The sequence below is a fragment of the Oncorhynchus mykiss genome, chromosome 25, assembly GCF_013265735.2.
Source record: "Oncorhynchus mykiss isolate Arlee chromosome 25, USDA_OmykA_1.1, whole genome shotgun sequence".
In the NCBI taxonomy this organism is placed as follows: Eukaryota; Metazoa; Chordata; class Actinopteri; order Salmoniformes; family Salmonidae; genus Oncorhynchus; species Oncorhynchus mykiss.
Genome location: NC_048589.1, coordinates 26,539,991 through 26,561,938, shown reverse-complemented (window position 1 = coordinate 26,561,938; position 21,948 = coordinate 26,539,991). Strand labels below are relative to the sequence as shown.

At 43.3% G+C, this 21,948-nt stretch overlaps 1 pseudogene; it reads left to right on the top strand.

Annotated features, from left to right (window-relative positions):
* Positions 1 to 5: 5 nt before the first annotated feature.
* LOC110505714 lies at positions 6 to 19,964 on the top strand (annotated as a pseudogene).
* Positions 19,965 to 21,948: the final 1,984 nt, after the last annotated feature.

Genomic DNA, 21,948 nt, shown 5'->3' with positions numbered 1-21,948 from the left:
TATTATCACTGATAGCCGCTTTGGATATGCACAATTTACAAATGGACTCATTTGGTTTTTGAGGACATCAATAAGGTAACCGTGCTAATATCAACTAGCTAGTTATTTACAGGGATTTTGTTAGGTGACGCCTGGAGAGAAGAGCCCGTTTTGACGCCGACGACGTGTACGTTAGCAATGCTAGTCTGCTTGCTAATTAGCTAGTTTATTTACTAGTTTGTAGCTAGCCAGCTAACTAGATAACGTTACGTAGCCACACGTTTCGGTTGTTTTGGAAGCTTCTCTGATTTATAACAGTATTGGTAACGTGTTGCTTCAACTGAAGTTAGCTTGTTGGCTAACGTTGATAGGGTCAATGAGCTTGCCAACGTGCTAATTTAGCTATAGTTAACGTCATCTACCTAGCTAACGTCAAATAAGATATGATAGACTGTCCGTCTCTACCATCTAACCTGTATTAAACGTTGTAATAGAATGTTGGGTATTAGCAAAAGTCGTTTATCTCTTTGTAACAAGAAAAATCTGGAGCTCACTGCATTGTCAAAAATCAATGTTGATCTGTTATTCCAGTGTAATGAACGTGTCCTACTGATAACTTTTGGATGGAGAACCATTGCTATCAAAAAGGTACAGAGTTATCGCAGCACATTCTGAAATCACTGACTGACTTGTACCTATAAATCAGATGCTCCCTGTCTAGCTAGCTAGCTAAATGGATTAACACTACCAATAAACTATTATCTCGAGGACAGATTCAATTTTGCGAGACTTTTACTTCTGGGTAACCGAGATTACAAATAAACTGTGTTCTTTAAAGGGCATATGTTTAATGTGAAGGGACCGTACATACATACCCCAACCAGAAACTCATGGTTTACAGGCAGCTGCCGCACTGCGCTAAAGGTTAGAGCTGCCGCTTTCAAGGAGCGGGACTCTAACCCAGAAATGTATAAGAAATCCCGCTATGCCCTCCGACGAACCATTACAGGCAAAGCATCAATACAGAACTAAGATCGAATCGTACTACACCGGCTCTGACGCTCGTCGGATGTGGCAGGCTTCTATTCAGCTTCTACCCCCAAGCCATAAGACTCCTGAACATCTAGTCAAATGGCTACCCAGACTATTTGCATTGACCCCCCCCCCCCCCCCCCCCCGTCTCTACTCCACTGCTACTTTCTGTTATCATCTATGTATAGTTACTTTAATAACTCTACCTACATGTACATACTACCTCAAATAACCGGTGCCCCCGCACATTGACACTGTATCGGTACCCCCCTGTATATAGTCTCGCTATTATTCTTTCATTGCTGCTCTTTAAATACTTGTTACTTTTATCTCTTATTCTTATCTGTATTTTTTTTAAACTACGTTGTTGGTTAGGGGCTCATAAGTAAGCTTTTCACTGTAAGGTACACCTGTTTTATTCTGCGCATGTGACTAATAACATTTGATTTGGTTACGTCTTCCAATTGGCACTGGTGGTCAGGGATTGCAGGCTTTTCTTCCAGCCAAGCACACTACACAACTGAATCAGCCAAAAGCATTCCACATGGACCGAGTCATTATTCTGTCACGTGGGTCTAGTAGTGGTGATACACTGTATCATGCACAGGTGATACATGCACAGGTCAAGTGGACACACCTCTGCTAGGGACACACAGTGGACACATCCATGCTGTGATTCAGTATGCATCAGAATCTGACTCAGATGGCTTCTCCATTCATTTGGATTTTGTCCAAACTGTGAAGCCTAGACTAGAGGATAACCTTGTCGTCCATAAATCCCTTTTTTAAATAATAATATACACATACCGTTGAAAAGTTTGGGGTCACTTAGACATTTCCTTGTTTTTGAAAGAGCATTTTTTTTGTCCATTTAAAATAACATCAAATTGATCATAAATACAGTGCAGACATTGTTAATGCTGTAAATTACTATTGTAGCTATAAACGGCAGACTTTATTTTTTTAATGGAATATCTACATAGGCAACAAGAGGCCCATTATCAGCAACCATCACTCCTGTGTTCCAATGGCAGGTTGAGTTAGCTAATCCAAATGTATCACTTTAAAAGGATTAATTGATCATTAGAAAATCTTTTTGCAATTGTGTTAGCACAGCTGAAAACTGTTGTGCTGATTTAAAGAAACAATAAAACTGTCCTTTAGACTAGTTGAGTATCTGGAGTATCAGCATTTGTGGGTTCGATTACAGGCTGAAAATGGCCAGAAACAACTTTTCTGAAACTCATCAGTCTGTTCTTGTTCTGAGAAATGAAGGCTATTCCATGCGAGCAATTGCCAAGAAACTGAAGATCTCGTACAACGCTGTGTACTAACCTCTTCACAGAACAGCGCAAACTGGCTCTAACCAGAATAGAAAGAGTGGGAGGCCCCGGTGCACAACTGAGCAAGAGGACAAGTACATTAGAGTGTCTAGTTTGAGAAACAGATGCCTCACAAGACCTCAACTGGCAGCTTCATTAAATAGTACCCACAAAACACCAGTCTCAACGTCAACAGTGAAGAGGTTGATTCTGAGATGCTGGCAAAGTTAAATCAGGCAGTGCAAGTTACTGGCCTGGGTGTTAACATAGCACAGCAACTGAGATCACTTACTAGTGCAACCCAGGTTCAAACTTCTGCTGCCCAACTGGCATAGCAAGCTAGAGCAAAATATCATCCCAGTAATACTGAACGTTTTGCGAAACCTACAAAGAATTTTCTGACTTAAAAATGCTCTGCTCAGTTTGCTTTTGGTTTTTGCTTGGGATATGAATTATTTTTACCTAGCTGCTGAGATTAGGGCTGGTGGGGGGGCTGGCTGGCAGGGCCATAGCTGTTTAGCTAGCATGACTAATGCCTGGCATACTCAACATAGTTGTGAATTTAGCTGGTGGGCAGACTGAGATTGCTGGTAACATTGGACCACTCCGGTTCCAGATGCTAAAGCAATTAGCCTGCTTTGTCATTGTATACTGAAACCGCTGAAAAAGCATCACGCCATTCTGAAAATCCATGCACGCTTTCAGTCTGCCCTGCACTAATTGCAGAAATAGACACATTACGGACTTTGACCTATTTAAAGAAAAGCTATCTGTTTTTTAAGTCAGGTTTTCACTTCTAGGAAAAGCATTACTGTACTGTTATTTACATGTATTCATCCAGTCTACAAAAAGTGTGGTTTGTATTTGATTATTTTGTGTGTTTCAGCTGACTTTGGAGACTTCAATCGTTATGATTCGCAGGAGTTTCTTCAGAAGTTTGTGCTGTTTCCTACCGTAAGAAGTTTTATTTATTTTTGACTTGCAGCTCAAAGTTAATGTTTTACGTCATGTCATATGTTCATGAATGCACAATGTAATCTGTGTTTCCCCATCTCTTTACAGGGATGGATCCAGGATGAGAGAGTACTGGAAGAGGCCACTCAGAGGGTGGCTCTGCTTTACCAGAACTACAGGTGAGAAACCTTCAGATGTTCATCCGCCTGATTTTTTTTTTCCATCCGTGGAAAAGAAGACATGACTTTCATTCTCCACAGAACCCCCCCCCCCCCCCCCCCCTTCATATCTCCTGAGGCTGACATACACAGTGCCTTTAATTGATTCCAGGTTCCATACATGCATTTGGCAGTCCATGGTGCATCTATCTTATCTGTCCCCAATTAGCAGGCCCGCCAGGGTTCCTCGGCTGTTATTTACAGTCAGGTAGATAGATGAAAAGGCCCGAGCTGGGGCTGGCCTGGCACTAAGCCTGCTCACTCCTCCAGTCCAAGGCCAGCTGGTTTTCATCCCCCCCTATCCCTTCATCCCTCCATCCCAACCTGCAGGTTTCCAGCCTTCTGCTCATCCCCCATATGGGCTGTCTGGATAGATGGATAGCTGGAAAGAGCTGTTTAGATTAATACCTTGGCACTGGCTACAGGGGAGGTAGGTGTCAGTGGGTTCTGAAGGTGAGAGGTGAGGAGTTGACACTTGCCTTGATGTTGGTCTGTATGAAATGGTTTCATTGCATTGTGTGTCAAACGAGGTGCAGTGAGACATGAACTGAAGATGGAGGTGATGGGGGATAGAACATAGCAGCAGCTGATCATGCTGGTTGTTGAACTAGACTGACACCGGTTCAGTTTGCTGAGATGAAAGGTGTGAATATGCCATCAATTCTGTTTCAGAATGTGACCAAGTCTTTGTTCTCTCTGTTTGTGCTGGTTAATGGATTCTGGTATCTCCGTGTCTGCCTGCGTTGGAAATGTATATGGTTTATGTTAACTTCTATTGCCATATGTGTGTTTCTCTCAGGGGGTTGCATGCCCGAGAGGCTGAGGTGTTGTACATGCAGGAGGTGGAGAAGATGGAGGGCTATGGCCAGGAGAGTACCCCAATTAAGGTGAACAACTACACCAAACTACAGTAACTGCTCCCCCAAAGCCTCACTGCACTACTCCATTGCTATATCAAATACAATTTGTCATATGCGCCGAATATAGCAGGTGTAGACTTTACCATGAAATGCTTACTTACGAGCCCTTTCCCAACAATGCAGAGTTAAAAATAATTAAAAATTGGCTAAATAAAAAAGGAAATTGTAACACAATAAAATACGATAACGAGGCAAGGAGTACCATTACCAAGTCAATGTGCAGGGGTACGAGGTAATTGAGATATTATGTACAGTACCAGTCAAAAGTTTTAACACCTACTCATTCCAGGGTTTTTCTTTATTTTTACTATTTTCTACATTGCAGAAAATAGTGAAGACATCAAAACTCTGAAATAACACATGGAATCATGTAACCAAAAGTGTTAAATCAAAATGTATTTTATATTTCAGGTTCTTCAAAGTAGCCACCCTTTGCCCTGATGACAGCGTTGCACACGCTTGGCATTCTCTCAACCAGCTTCATGAGGTAGTCACCTGGAATGCATTTCAATTAACAGGTGTGCTATGTTTTAAAAGTACATTTGTGGAATTTCTTTCCTTAATGCGTTTGAGACAAAAAGTTGTGTTGTGACAAGGTAGGGGTGGTATACAGAAGATAGCCCTATTTGCTAAAAGACCAAGTCCATATTATGGCAAGAACAGTTCAAATAAGAAAATAGAAACAAACAGTCCATCATTACTTTAAGTCAGTCAATCCAGAACATTTCTATAACTTTGAAAGTTTCTTCAAGTGCAGTCGCAAAAAACATCAAGCGCTATGATGAAACTGTCTCTCATGAGGACCACCACAGGAAAGGAAGACCCAGAGTTGCATCTGCTGCAAGGACAAGTTCATTAGAGTTAACGGCACCTCAGATTTCAGCCCAAATAAATGCGAGTAACAGACACATCTCAACATCAACTGTTCAGATGAGACTGCGTGAATCAGGCCTTCATGGTCGAATTGCTGCAAATAAACCACTACTAAAGGACACCAATAAGAATAGACTTGCTTGGGCCAAGAAACACGAGCGATGGGCATTAGACAGGTGGAAATCTGTCCTTTGGTCTGATGAATCCAACTCTGAGATTTTTGGTTCCAACCGTCATGTCTTTGTGAGACGCAGAGTAGGTGAACGGAAACATGGAGGTGTGGGGGTGCTTTGCTGTTGACACTGTCAGTGATTTATTTTGAATTCAAGGCACACAACCAACATGGCTACCACAGCATTCTGCAGCGATACGCCATTCCATCTGGTTTGCGCTTAGTGGGACTATCATTTGTTTTTCAAAGGTACAATTACCCAAAACACACCTCCAGGGCTATTTGACCAAGAAGGAGAGTGATTGAGTGCTGCATCAGATGACCTGGCTTCCACAAGTACCTGACCTTAACCCAATTGAGATGGTTTGGATTGAGTTGGACCACAGAGTGAAGGAAAGCAGACAACAAGTGCTCAGCATATGTGGGAACTCCTTCAACACTGTTGAAAAGCATTTCTCATGAAGCTGGTTGAGAGAATGCCAAGAGTGAATGTAACAGTATAACTTTAGACCGTCCCCTCGCCCATACCCGGGCGCGAACCAGGGACCCTCTGCACACATCAACAACAGTCACCCTCGAAGCATCGTTACCCATTGCTCCACAAAAGCCGCGGCCCTTGCAGAGCAAGGGGAACTACTACTTCAAGGTCTCAGAGCAAGTGACGTCACCGATTGAAACGCTATTTAGCACGCACCGCTAACTAAGCTAGCCGTTTCACATCCGTTACACACACCCCGCTTTTGACCTTCCTCCTTTTCCGCAGCAACCAGTGATCCGGGTCAACAGCATCAATGTAACAGTATAACTTTAGACCGTCCCCTCGCCCATACCCGGGCACGAACCAGGGACCCTCTGCACACATCAACAACAGTCACCCTTGAAACATATTTACCCATTGCTCCACAAAAGCCGCGGCCCTTGCAGAGCAAGGGGAACTACTACTTCAAGGTCTCAGAGCAAGTGACGTCACCGATTGAAACGCTATTTAGCGCGTACCGCTAACTAAGCTAGCCGTTTCACATCCGTTACATGAACAAAGCTGCCATTAAGGCAAAGGGTGGGTACATCGAAGAATCTCAAATCTCAAATATATTTTATAACGCTTATTTGGTTACTACATGATTCCATATGTGTTATTTCATAGTTTTGATGTCTTCACAATTATTCTACAATGTAGAAAATAGTAAAAAATAAAGAAAAACCCTTGAATGAGTAGGTGTGTCCAAACTTTTGACTGGTACTGTATATGTAGGTAGGGGTAAAAGTGACTGGGCAATCAGGATAGATAATATTATGTAATTTAAAAAAAATAATTTAACCAGGCAAGTCAGTTAAGAACAAATTCTTATTTGTTCCCAACCATTTACTCCCAATCACGGCCGGTTGTGATCCAGCCTGGATTCGAACCAGGGTGTCTGTAGTGACGCCTCAGGCAATTGAGATGCAGTGCCTTAGACCGCTGCGTCACTCGGGAGCCCAGCCTATAGACGAAGACAATCAACTGAGTAGCAGCAGTGTATGTGAAAGTGTGTGTGTGAGCTTTTGTAGTGTGTGTTGGAGTGTCAGTGTAGTGTGTGTGGGTAATGTGCATAGAGTCAGTGCAAAAATAAAAAGTGGGGTCAATGCAAATGGTCTGGGTAGCTACTTGATTAACTGTTCAGCAGTTATGGCGTAGGGATAGAAGTTTTTCAGGAGCCTTTGCGTCCCAGACTTGGTCCCAGGCGTGCCGGTACCGTTTGCCATGCAGTAGCAGAGAGAACAGTCTATGACTTGGGTGGCTGCAGTCTGATAATTTTTAGGGCCTTCCTCTGACAGTGCCTCGTATAGAAGTCCTGGATGGCAGGAAGCTCGGCCCCAGTGATGTGGACCATGATAGGTCCTTAGTGATGTGGACACCAAGGAACTTGAAGATCTCGACCTGCTCGACGTGAATGGGGGCATGCTCGGCCCTCTGTTTCCTGTAGTCCACGATCAGCTCCTTTTGTCTTGCTGATGTTGAGGGAGCGGTCTCACTGCCATAGCCTATAGGGAGGAGTTCAGAGACCTGTCTCATCGTCGTCATTGATCCCCAGTTCTAATGATTTTCTGTCAATACCTCTATTTGAACTGGATCAAGGAACAAATAATTTTTCAGTTAAAACATCAGCAGATTCTGGTACTGATATTCTGGGATATATTCATAAAAGGATGAATATAGATCACCCAGCACACACAGAACAAACAGGGCTCTGTGAGGTCCCCATTTTTCATTAGCTATAGGTCTTCAATTGAATCTTCTTTTCTATTTCCATTCCCACAGGACAGCCAAGGCACTGATATCCTCCTTGGGGCCTGCCTGGACGGCATCTTTGTCAAGTGCAAAAACGGAAGGCCACCCCTTGTATTCAAGTAAAGCTGTACAGAATTGTTTATTTTTATGCATAATAAAAATGTTTGTTGCTAATACCCCAGTCCTGCAGTATGATCTGCCTCTAAATATGAGCTGTCTGAATGAATCATGTCTGGTATTTGTGTGTCTGAAGCCTGTAGCAATGACTCTGCATATTGAGTCTGGTTCAGTCCACAGCTAGCTAGCTACTATTCTTAGATGGCGTGGAGGTCTCTTGCTATTTTCAGATGTGATGTTCAATAAATAGGGCCAGGGGGGTTCCTGACCATGTGACCTGGCAAGGAGAAACTAGGCCTCAGGTCACATGATCAGGAAAACCTCCTGACATTCTATCAGTGTTTCCCAATTCCTGTACCCCCAACAACACATGTTTTTGTTGTAGGCCCTGAAACTCACCTGATTCAACTCATTGGGGGTTGATTATTAGTTCACAATTTGAATCATGTTTGCTGTTGGGGTAATTGAGTTGGGAAAGACTAATCTATATAATAACTGAAATCTTGAATTTTACTAAGAGGAAGTCTCATTTTGTGTAGAATATCCTGGTCTAAATGCTACTAGCAGTGTTGAATGTAGACACTTCTCTTACTATTGAATCAGATATGGTTTCTATTTACGTCACTACCCTCCCACAGTCCAGTTCTAAATGTGACCACTGCCATGCCACTGCCTCATGCTCTCGCCCCTCTCTATTTTAATTGGCTGTGTAGGTGGAATGAAGTTAACAACATGACTCACAATAAGTCCTTCTTTGCCCTGGAGCTGGCCAACAAAAAGGAGAGCGTGCAGTTCCAGACTGTGAGTCTCAAACCACCACCACCACCACCACACACTGCAATGATCCTCTTCCCATTAAACACATGGTCCTTTAATCACACAGTGCATGCTGTGAGAATGTGTATTGACTTTTCAAGGTAAACACGCATGTATGTGTGCTTGTATGGTGGTAACTAAGTCCCATGCCTATAGGGTCAACAACCGCTGGCTAAAGCCCCATGCAGTTTGTTAGCAGTTTGATGTTATTCTTTATTAACACAGACCCCAAAGCAAATCGGGGGAGGAAAATCAATTCATTTGAGAAGGACAGATCATAGATGTTATGCTGGGAGGTAGATGGTCATTCTCCCCTGTCCTCAGTGATGCTCTCTAGTGATTCTCTCCTGTGTTTATCTCTCCAGAACAAAGGGACAGGAGGTAGTTTATAACCCAGCCCTAGCCTGTGGTTGACCAGTTTAGAAGTCCTTGCAGTACAACTGGGCCAATGGTCAAATAACAAGTATCCTATTTCAGACTCAATATATAGACAAATTCCTCCCATGTCTCTGACCCATTGATAAATAATTCCCTATTACAGAAAAAACACTATTTCCATTGATCGTTAATTCTATTGAATTCTCGTCCACATGACCTCTGGTACTCTGTCTCTGCGTTGTGTATTTCTCTTCAAAATATTCATAGAAGTTGTATTTGGGTTGGTGAATAAGTAGTGGACCACCACCTGCCCAGTGTACTGAATGTCTGAAATTGTAAATGCTTTCTTTCCCCTCTACAGGAAGACATGGAAACCTCCAAATACGTGTGCCGGATGTGTCTGGCCAGGCACAAGTTTTACAAGATTAACAAGAGCAGCCTGTAAGTGTGTCTCTCTCTTAATGAGTCTAGCCCAGTTCCTGTGTATGTGGAACTCTCTTTGCGTGTGTGTGCTCTCCTCATTCCTGTACCCTCTTCTCTCCAGAAAGGAGTCTGACCCCCATTCGCCTTCTGAGGGCTCCCAGGAGTCCATTCTCACTCTCTCCATTCCTCTCTTTCCTTTTCTGCCTTGTAACAACGCTGTCCGCAGCCACCCGCCTACAGTACAGGTCTCCTCAGAGCGCCAACACCCTCCCCTAAAAACCATCCAGAGCCTCCAAAACACCCTAGCTACATTTAAATGACGTGCACCAATAATCACCAATCCTCTCCTCACCACTTTTGAAACATTTTGTGTTTGGGCGAGGAAAGATGATGTACAGTGGGGCAAAAAAGTATTTAGTCAGCCACCAATTGTGCAAGTTCTCCCACTTAAAAAGATGAGAGAGGCCTGTAATGTTCATCATAGGTACACTTCAACTATGACAGACAAAATGAGGGAAAAAAATCCAGAAAATCACATTGTAGGATTTTTAATGAATTTATTTGCAAATTATGGTGGAAAATAAGTATTTGGTCACCTACAAACAAGCAAGATTTCTGGCTCTCACAGACCTGTAACTTCTTATTTAAGAGGCTCCTCTGTCCTCCACTGGTTACCTGTATTAATGGCACCTGTTTGAACTTGTTATCAGTATAAAAGACACCTGTCCACAACCTCAAACAGTCACACTCCAAACTCCACTATGGCCAAGACCAAAGAGCTGTCAAAGGACACCAGAAACAAAATTGTAGACCTGCACCAGGCTGAGAAGACTGAATCTGCAATAGGTAAGCAGCTTGGTTTGAAGAAATCAACTGTGGGAGCAATTATTAGGAAATGGAAGACATACAAGACCACTGATAATCTCTCTCGATCTGGGGCTCCACGCAAGATCTCACCCCGTGGGGTCAAAATGATCACAAGAACGGTGAGCAAAAATCCCAGAACCACACGGGGGGACCTAGTGAATGACCTGCAGAGAGCTGGGACCAAAGTAACAAAGCCTACCATCAGTAACACACTACGCCGCCAGGGACTCAAATCCTGCAGTGCCAGACGTGTCCCCCTGCTTAAGCCAGTACATGTCCAGGCCCGTCTGAAGTTTGCTAGAGAGCATTTGGATGATCCAGAAGTAGATTGGGAGAATGTCATATGGTCAGATGAAACCAAAATAGAACCAAGATCACTGGTGTTTCACCCAAATTAAATCTTTATTTGAGCTTAGTCATGCAACAATGCTTTGATTGCTGGATTATTTGAATGGGTATGTCCGTCCTAATTACAGGTTGACCGATTAATCGGAATGGCCGATTAATTAGGGCCGACTTCAAGTTTTCATAACAATCGGAAATCGGTATTTTTGGGCGCCGATTTGCCGAATGTTTTATTTATTTAAAATTTAAAAAATATTTTTTATACCTTTATTTAACTAGGCAAGTCAGTTAAGAACACATTATTATTTTCAATGACGGCCTAGGAACGGTGGGTTAACTGCCTTGTTCAGGGGCAGAACGACAGATTTTCACCTTGTCAGAGAGAGACTGCCTGTTAACCAAATGCAGTAAGCCAAGGTAAGTTGCTAGGTAGCATTAAACTTATCTTATAAAAAACAATCAATCATAATCACTAGTTAACTACACATGGTTGATGATATTACTAGATATTATCTTGCGTGTCCTGCGTTGCATATAATCTGAATGAGCATACAAGTATCTGACTGAGCGGTGGTAGGCAGAAGCAGGCGCGTAAACATTCATTCAAACAGCACTTTCGTGCGTTTTGACAGCAGCTCTTCGTTGTGTGTCAAGCATTGAGCTGTTTATGACTTCAAGCCTATCAACTCCCGAGATGAGGCAGGTGTAACCGAAGTGAAATGGCTAGCTAGTTAGCGCGCGGTAACTAGAGGGACGGAAGCTATACTGTTACACTGGCAATACTAAAGTGCCTATAAGAACATCCAATAGTCAAAGGTTAATGAAATACAAATGGTATAGAGGGAAATAGTTCTATAATTCCTATAATAACTACAACCTAAAACTTCTTACCTGGGAATATTGAAGACTCATGTTAAAAGGAACCACCAGCTTTCATATGTTCTCATGTTCTGAACAAGGAACTGAAACGTTAGCTTTCTTACATAGCACATATTGCACTTTTACTTTCTTCTCCAACACTTTGTTTTTGCATTATTTAAACCAAATTGAACATGTTTCATTATTTACTTGAGGCTAAATTGATTTTATTGATGTATTATATTAATAATTGGTATCGGTATCGGCGTTCATAATCATAAATCATAATCGGTCGACCTCTAGTCCTAATACTGTAGTTCTAACATTACCTTTTGTCTTATCTCTCTCCTATCTCTCAGACAACCTGTACATGAACAGTCAGCACGGCTGCTACTACCACTCCCAGACCCAGCCTGGACCGCTCACCACTCGAGTACGGCAACAGTGGCGTTGTGAACGGGCAGCTGCGTAACGGCAGCGTGTACAGCGCCTACAGCACCAGCTCCCTCACCAACCCCCAGCACTACATGCAGCCCTCGCCCATGTCCTCCAACCCCTCCATCACAGGAAGTGACATCACCCGACCTGACTACGTGCCCTCGCACCGCCACAGCACTCTCATCCCCCCCTCCTACCGCGCCACCCCGGACTACAATACAGTCATGAGGCAGAAGAACCAGGGAGGAGGGATGGTGCACGCCCACGAGCACCGCCAGAGCCTCTCCATGAGGAACCTGAACATTGGGAACTCGTACGCCTACAGCAGGCCCGACCCCCTGGTCTACAGCCAGCCTGAGATCAGAGGAGAGCATGGTGGAGGAGGAACGCACCACCACTACCCTTTCCACCTAAATTCCAGCTTCCACAGCCCCTTCCCATAGTCCTACCCCACGGAGAGGAGGCCGGTGGCGCGGGCGGTCAGTGTGCCCGAGCTGACCAACATCCGGCTGCAGCAGGCGCAGGAGTACCCTGCGGCCAACATCATGAGGACCCAGGTGTACCGCCCTCCACCCCCTTACTCATACGGTGCCCGCACGCGGCCTGCTAACAGCATGCCAGCCCTGTCTCACCACCTGTACGTAAGCAACAGCAACCCGGACTTGATCACCATGCGTGCACCACTCTGTCCAGACCTTCCAGGAGGACAGCCTGCCTGTAGCCCACTCCCTGCAGGAGGTATCTGAACCCCTGTTCATGGCTGGACCCCCACAACACCACCCCCACCAACAAAACGCACACAAACGCAACTCCATTGAGATCGCCAGCCTGGCTTACAGCCTGGAGGGCATGAGGGTCAATGACACCCCCCTTCTGGCCCCGCATGGACCCTCCTCAAGCTCCCAGCTCAAAGTATTCCTGAGCGGACCAAGTCAGAGGACGGGGGAGAGGGGAAGGAGCACGTGCGCTACGGCCACCAGAAGTCCCTGTCGGACGCCACCATGTTGGTGCACAGCAGTGAGGAGGAGGAGTTTGAGGATGAGAGCGGACACCACACCCCCCAATCCCACGATGCACTATTGTCTGGGTTTGACCCGCAGCAGCTTCTAACCAATCTGGGCCAGATTCCCCTGGAGCCACCGCCCGCATATCCCATTGGCTCCCCCCTTGACCCTGTCTTGTCTGGCCTCCCGGCCTATCCGATACACGCACTGATCCAGGAGGCGGAGCCGGTGTACCTGTTGGCGCATGGGCAGCCTGTCAGGATGGTTCCCTCTGTGTCTGACGGTGACATCAGTGGGCAGAACAAACAGAAGGCCAAGAAGGACTTCATCAAGAAGAGGCCCGTGTCAGACGTTCCTGCTGGGAAGAAACCCATCGATGGCCTGCCTCCTGCCGTGAGACTTGCCCCCTCTCTTCCGCCATAGTAGCTCCAGTTTCCGCTGCCTCACTCGCTGTGTAGTGTAGTTTTTTAAAAGTACATTTAATCACAATATTTGACTAGAGGTGTCAGTGTGTATTTCGTAGTTCAAGGAACAGCTGTTACCCAATCTTCATGTCATGGAGACTTCTTAATTTCTTTGTCAGTTAAGATATTTTTTTCCTCATAGCTAAGATGTCTGACATTTTGAATGATCTTCTCAATTACACCACAATGTCACACATCACGTAGTGGAATGTCCCAAAGGCCATTTCGACCAATATCAAACACTCTCTGTTGGTCAGGTGACTTAACATGTGACAGGAATGTGGCTGGCGACCGCAATAGCTGGTCCGGTAGCATTCCACAGAAAGGCATAACCAGGCTATGTCGTTTCTGTCCTTCCCCCTCATCTCCCTCTCTGACACTGTCAACTTCACTCACTCTCTCTCTGTCCTCTGTAACACCAGAGCATGAAGAAGCGGATTGAGCTGAAGAAGATGGGTCCTCTGAAGGTGGCAGCCCTCAACGGCCTGACCCTGTCCAGGCTGCCACTGCACCAAGGGGGCAAGGAGAAGCCTGAGACCTCCAACGACGAGAGGGTAGGCACTGGCATTGTTCTAGGCTGGTGTTGTCCCTTTAACACTGTTTGCTAAATGGGGTTTATTTTATGCTTCGTTTTAGGAGGAACCTCTTCAACATTTCTTGTGTGATTTGGTTTGCAGCTAGAGAGACTGGTTTTGTAACCACCTATGCTCAGAGGCCCTGTGGTATTTTACATGAACAGTATTATAGAGAAGGTTTGCTCTAGCGGTGGATACTGTAATGTTTTCTGTAGAATCTAGACATTGATACTGCTTTACATTTGCAGAGTTTTGGATTTGATTGCCAAACAGAATAGCAGGCAGACAGAGTAATGTTTTATCCAAATGTTATTGTCTTGCATCTATTGCAGAACATAAGACTTAGTTAATGGAGCTCAAAACAGTATGTTATTTAAAACAGAACAAAAAGGTGTTGAATGGTAGTGATGAAATAGAACAGTTCTACCAGGATAATATTGTCCTACTTTTTTATATCAGTTTTAGTTGAAACTCCTGAATGTGTTAGTTGGTGCACCATTTGTTTGTTCAATCAGAATTCAGATACTACTACGCTGTTTCCAGCTATTGTTAACTCAAAATGACACACCGACTAGGTTCCAGTTTAACAACGTTTACGTGACCGTATTACCACTAAACATAGTCGCCATCACACTCCAGGCCAGGTCCATCTCCAGTGACACTTCTTCGCAGGCGTACTAATCAGAGTGATAGCACTGTAATAACAGCAATGTAGGGGACCTTAACAGCTGTCAGGAAAATTTACTTTATTTCTTGCAGAGTTACTCACAACACTGTAGCATTTCAATCATTTTATACCTACCGGAACAATTCCAGGTCTCTGTCATTAACCCTTGTCTGTGTGTCTCTCTCTCTCAGTGTAAGGAGCTGCAGCAGCGTATGGAGCAGGGCATGGTGTTCCAGGAGTACGAGCAGGTGGCCAAGCGGTGTCCGGCAGGCGTCTGCAGCATCGCCAAGCTTCCCGAGAGTGGCGAGAGGAACCGCTTCCAGGACGTGCTGCCCTACGACGACACGCGTGTGGAGCTGGCGCCCAGCAAGGAGAACAACACTGGCTACATCAACGCCTCGCACATCAGGGTAATGGACACACTAATACCCTTTTCACAGTACCATGCCGACCCGAACCCGACCATGCTGGCTTGGATATTTTCTCCCCGCCTCCCCGTCTTTTCCTGCATGGTTCCAGCATTTTATGGTGGATGCATAACTAGTCCAGAGTAGTATGGCTTTGCTCGGCTCCATAGTGCGAACCAACCCAGTGAACCGACAGTGATAGCTAGAAACACCATGGTAGTAAAAATAATGGCCTGCCCAGCATTTTTATACACGACCCTAAGCATGATGGGTTGTTAATTGTTTAATTAACTCAGGAACCACACCTGTATGGAATAGAGGTCGACCGATTATGATTTTTCAACGCTGATACCGATTATTGGAGGACCAAAAAAAGCCGATACCGATTAATCGGACGATAAAAAAAAAAAAATGTATTTGTAATAATGACAATTACAACAATACTGAATGAACACTTATTTTAACTTAATATAGTACATCATTAAAATCAATTTAGCCTCAAATAAATAATGAAACATGTTCAATTTGGTTTAAATAATACAAAAACAAAGTGTTGGAGAAGAAAGTAAAAGTGCAATATGTGCCATGTAAGAAAGCTAATGTTTAAGTTCCTTGCTCAGAACATGAGAACATATGAAAGCGGGTGGTTCCTTGTAACATGAGTCTTAAATATTCCCAGGTAAGAAGTTTTAGGTTGTAGTTATTATCGGAATTATATGACTATTTCTCTCCATACCATTTGTATTTCATTAACCTTTGACTATTGGATGTTCTTATAGGCACTTTAGTATTGCCAGTGTAACAGTATAGCTTCCATCCCTCTCCTCGCTCCTACCTGGGCTCGAACCAGGAACACATTGACACACTGTTTGAATGAATGCTTACGAGCATGCTGCTACCTACCATCGCTCAGTCAGACTGCTCTATCAAATCATAGACTTAGTTATAACATGATAACACACAGAAATATGAGCCTTAGGTTATTAATATGGTCGAATACGGAAACTACCATCTCGAAAACAAGACGTTTATTCTTTCAGTGAAATACGGAACCGTTCCGTATTTTATCTAACGGGTGGCATCTAAGTCTAAATATTGCTGTTACATTGCACAACCACCAATGTTATGTCATAATTACGTAAAATTCTGGCAAATTAGGCAGCCTAAACTGTTGCATATATCAAATCAAATTTATTTGTCACATACACATGGTTAGCAGATGTTAATGCGAGTGTAGCGAAATGCTTGTGCTTCTAGTTCCAACAATGCAGTAATAACCAACGAGTAATCTAACCTAACAATTCCAAAACTACTACCTTATACGCACAAGTGTAAAGGGATAACGAATGTGTACATAAAGATATATGAATGAGTGATGGTACAGAACTATACACTGACTCTGCGTGCAATGAACGCAAGAGAAGTGACACAATTTCACCTGGTTAATATGGCCTGCTAACCTGGATTTATTGTAGCTAAATATGCAGGTTTAAAAATATATACTTCTGTGTATTGATTTTAAGAAAGGCATGGATGTTTATGGTTAGGTACACATTGGAGCAATGATACGCACCGCATCGATTATATGCAACGCAGGACATGCTAGATAAACTAGTAATATCATCAACCATGTGTAGTTAACTAGTGATTATGATTGATTGATTGTTTTTTATAAGAAAAGTTTAATGCTAACTAGCAACTTACCTTGGCTTACTGCATTCGCGTAACAGGCAGTCTCCTCGTGGAGTGCAATGAGAGGCAGGTGGTTAGAGCGTTGGACTAGTTAACTGTAAGGTCGCAAGATTGGATCCCCCGAGCTGACAAGGTGAAAATCTGTCGTTCTGCCCCTGAACAAGGCAGTTAACCCACCATTCCTAGGCCGTCATTGAAAATAAGAATGTGTTCTTAACTGACTTGCCTAGTTAAATAAAGATGAAATAAAGGTGTAATTATTTTTTTTTTAAACGGTGTCCAAAAATACCGATTTCCGATTGTTATGAAAACTTGAAATCGGCCCTAATTAATCAGTGGACCTCTAGTATGGAAGCACCTGCTTTCAATATACTTTGTATCCCTTATTTACTTGTGTTTCCATTATTTCGGAAGTTACCTGTACATACACCATACATTTATGAATGTCTTTGCTCTATTGCAGTGTTTCCCAGGTTAGGGTTAACTTCCCAGAAATGCCTCCTCTCCGCTTGTTCTTCATTCCAGATGACTGCTGATGGCTTAGGACTTTATGCAGTCATTGTCTCTTTGATAAGCATTTTAAACAGTGAGTCAGGGTGTTTTCAGCACTGTTATTTATATGACTGATCAACATAAATGTCAGGTTCACTCTTCAGCAGAAATATATAGTGAGCAATATGTTTGGAACATCAAATCCCAATAAAATCAGTGTTGAATTGCAATACATATAGAATTGTGAGCAGTGTAATACGTATCCGCACCTAAGTATCGTGCTAATATTGTATTGTGAGTGGCATGCAATGAATGAGATGTTTCTGCATTTCATTTTCAATACATTTGCTAAAATGTTTACAAACATGGTATTACTTTGTCATTTTGGGGAATTGTGTGTAGATGGGTGAGATTACATTTTTTATCCATTTTGAATTCAGGCTGTAACACATGTGGAATCAGTCAAGGGGTTTGAATACATTCTGAAGGCACTGTAAATGCTTTTACAGTGGTTGAGGTCACTTATAACCATCTCTCCTCTGGCGTTTCCTAGATCATGGTGGGCGGAGACGAGTGGAGGTACATCGCCTCCCAAGGCCCTCTCTCCAACACCTGTCAGGACTTCTGGCAAATGGTGTGGGAGCAGGGCGTGGCCATCATTGCCATGGTTACAGCTGAAGAGGTGTGTGTGTGTGTTACACTGGACTTTATTATGTCTGTATGTCCATGGTGTGTTACTGTTATTGTATGACCTCAGATCTAGGATACTGCCCTGTAAGCAATAACATTACCCTTTGACCCTGGCAAACCTTTGGCCTCTAACCCCTTTGCAGGAGGGTGGCAGGGAAAAGAGTTTCCGCTACTGGCCACGGCTCGGCTCCCGCCACAACACAGTGACGTATGGACACTTTAAGATCACCACACGCTTCAGGATGGACTCAGGCTGCTACGCCACCACAGGCTTGACGATAAAACACGTGCTGACGGGCCAGGAGCACACTGTGTGGCACCTGCAGTACACAGACTGGCCCGACCACGGCTGCCCTGAGGACTTCAAGGGCTTCCTCTGTGAGTGGATCAGTTGGAGTAACGTGTATTCAAACCAGGAAGTCCCTTTAAGAAATCTCTATTCCAAGGGAGAGCAGGTCAAGAAGGCAGTTCCAGTCAAAGTTAAATGAGTGTTCAGTGATACATTGAGATTGTGTTGTAAAAGCCTATTTTTATTTAGTTCAGTTAATAGAATCAATCATTCTCTTATTTCAATGTTTTCCCCAGCGTACCTGGAGGAGATCCAGTCAGTGAGGAGACACACCAACAGCACCAGCGACCCAAAGAACACCAACCTGCCTGTGCTGGTCCACTGTAGTGCTGGAGTGGGCCGCTCCGGGGTGGTCATCCTCTCTGAGGTCATGATCGCCTGTCTGGAACACAACGAGGTAAACACCTAACTAACGTCTACATGTATATTACATTACTGGGCTATGTAGAAGGCCTAAAAATGAATAAGGTCGCCAGGATTGAAACCTAGTCTATTCCATCAGGAATGTAGGTAGGCATTGATCACATCTCACCACAGTTTAGATCATTAGGCCCATTAACCAATCCAATAACATACTCCTTTTGTAAACCCCTGTTTGTGGCCTGTTTCCACCTCTTTCCTCCAGATGCTGGACATCCCGACCGTTCTCAACATGCTCCGGCAGCAGCGTATGATGATGGTGCAGACCATCTCTCAATACAGCTTCATTTACAAAGTTCTAATCCAGTTCCTCCGCAACTCCAGGCTTATCTAAGTCTAAACCTCAGCCCCACTCAAACATTTGTTTTGGGGCACGAGGTACCAATATTCTCCAAGTTTCCTCAATGCTCATGCCAAACTTCAGTGCGTTGGAGCAACTGTGGCCTCTGGCTCCAAAAAGGGCGGTGCTAGCAGATGGCCCTTTTTCAAAGTGTTAATGGAGGCGAGACTGCAACCTGAGGAAAGGATCACAGGACTTTGTGTGTGTCCCTCTCAAACAGTATTATTGAGATTTCACAGTGGAGTTTTTACACTAAACGATTACTGACATGAAACACAGCACTTTTTCAGTACAGTACGTAGCTGTATATAGTGAAACCATGTTGAAGTTGCAATTAGAATCTAAATCAGATTTTTTGCATATCAGTATAATTACAGATCCATTTTTTTGTCGATTTTTCCGATGTGCACACTGGATGATGTTTTTTACAATGAAGGACTTGACTAATGTTTTGATTTAGAATTTAGAAAGAACTTAAAATCACTCTTGATTACATTGGACTGCTGTTGTCTGCTTGACCATGGAAGATGACAAAGATTTCATTTTTCAAATGAAATCTATCTTCGGTGCAGTGCACTTGCATCTGAGGAGTGTAGAAGTGTTGCCATATTCCCCTTGTGGTGGTTTAGGATTTCTCCTTTGCTCTTCTATTTGACCTAGTAATAGGCCTGACACAGACCATTATTTTGATTCACAAGAGGAGTTCATTTTATGATGTTGCACACATGGTAACAAAAAAAACACTTTGAGGAAACCTGGGTCTTTGTAACCAAAGAGCTGTAGTCATTCAATAGCCACACACATGTTGAGTTTTTAAGCTTGATTATCTAAATATGATAAATCATTAAAATAACTTTGTTTACATATCGGGGGGGGGGGGGGGGGGGGATAATTGTATTCTTTTAACATACACACACCAAATTATGAAACAAGCATTGGATTTTTTAAATTCCGTAAAGTAACTGTGGAAGAGGTGAAAAGCCACCGGGGTCTGCCAACTTGGATGGAAAATTGCTGAGGATAATAGTGGACGATATTGCCACATCTTCAATTTAAGCCTACTAGAAAGTGTGCCCTCAGGCCTGGAGGAAAGCAAAAGTTATTTCCCTACCTAAGAATAATAAAGCCCCCTTGACTGGCTCATATAGCTGACCAATCAGCCTGTTACCAACCCTTAGTAAATGGTTGAAAAAAAATGTGTTTGACCAGGTACAATGCTATTTTACAGTAAACAAATTGACAAGACTTTCAGCACTCTTATAGGGAACAAGCACAGCACTTATACAAATGACTGATTGGCTGAGAGAAATTGTGGGGGCTGTTTTGATAGATGTCAGTGTGGCTTTTGACATAGATCATAGTCTGTTGCTGGAAAAATGTGTTTTGGCTTTACACCCCTTGTTATATTGTGGATAGAGTTACCTGTCCCAACAAAACACACAGAGGTATTTAATGGAAGCCTATCCAACAAAATCCAGGTAAAATCAGGAATTTCCCAGGGCAGCTGTCTAGGCCCTTTTACTTTTTTCAATCTTTACTAATGACATGCAACTGGCTTTGAGGACAGCTAGTGTGGCCATGTATGGGATGACTATAAACGTCAGCTACCACAGCGAATGAAATGACAGCAACACTTAACAAAGACCTGCAGTTCATTTCAGAATGGGTGGCAAGGAATAAGTCCTAAATATTTCAAAAACTAAAGGCATTGTATTTGGGACAAATCATTCACTAAACCTCAACTAACTCTTGTAATGAATAATGTGGAAATTGAGCAAGTTGAGGTGACTAAACTGATTGGAGTAACCCTGGATTGTAAACTGTCATGGTCAAAACATTGATACAACAGGAACTAAGATGGTGAGAAGTCTGTCTATAATAAAGCACTGCTCTGCATTCTTAACAGCATGTGCGCAACCATGGGGCAAAACAGATGAGGTTGGTTTAGATTGTTGACATGCAAACTATATTTTGTCTCCAATGTTTATTGAAAACATAAATACATTTGCACAATGACCACTTGTCTCTCAAATACATCATTACAGTTGTTGGTTAGCTAGCTAGTGAATTTGAGCTGTATTAGTATTGACATGAATTCAGTCAAAACACCTCAAAACAAGACATGGTATCAATAACAACCTGAAACGAGCCACTTACGATTTCCCACATGGTAGTTTCTTGTCATTCTTGCTAGCAATCTGGCCATCCAGAATCACAAAAACAGACTGACTTCTGCCCCAATGGATGTGTGCGCATAGTTTTCATGACATTGTTAGCCAACCCATCTATGGAGACATAACATGCAGTTTGAGCTACTCCAGGAAGTGACTTTGCAGACTAGCACAGTGCTGTCTCCCTCATTGAGTAACTCAAGTTGAAGGCCGACCGGGGTACTGCAAGCTGCCATTAGCAACAAAATGATCCTTAACTTATTGTATGCAATTTAAAAAATAATCGGTTTAAGATCATACATTGAGCGTATTAGATGCAATTGTTGGCATCATGATAGACTTCAAAAAAGTGATTTATTTACACAAAGATCACAAAGACATTTTTCCATTCACTTATGTGGGATACTGTTTTCGGCTAACAAAGCCTGCAGCACCGCAGTCGGCCTTGAACTGTCATGGCTTCAAAGAGAAGGGGCAGTTCTCCCCTAGTCCACCTACAAATGCTTATCCAAGATGTTACACTGAACATACTGTGCCCTAAGTACATGCCATTCTAGCCATAGTACCTGAATAGTACTAAGGGGATTGTTTTGAAGGTGCAGTTGAAATTAATTGCTTTCAGAGTTTCAGAAAGTGTATGGACTGTCATTGATTTCCTTATGAGGACCATCTAGTAGAGCAGGAATGACCGCCAGT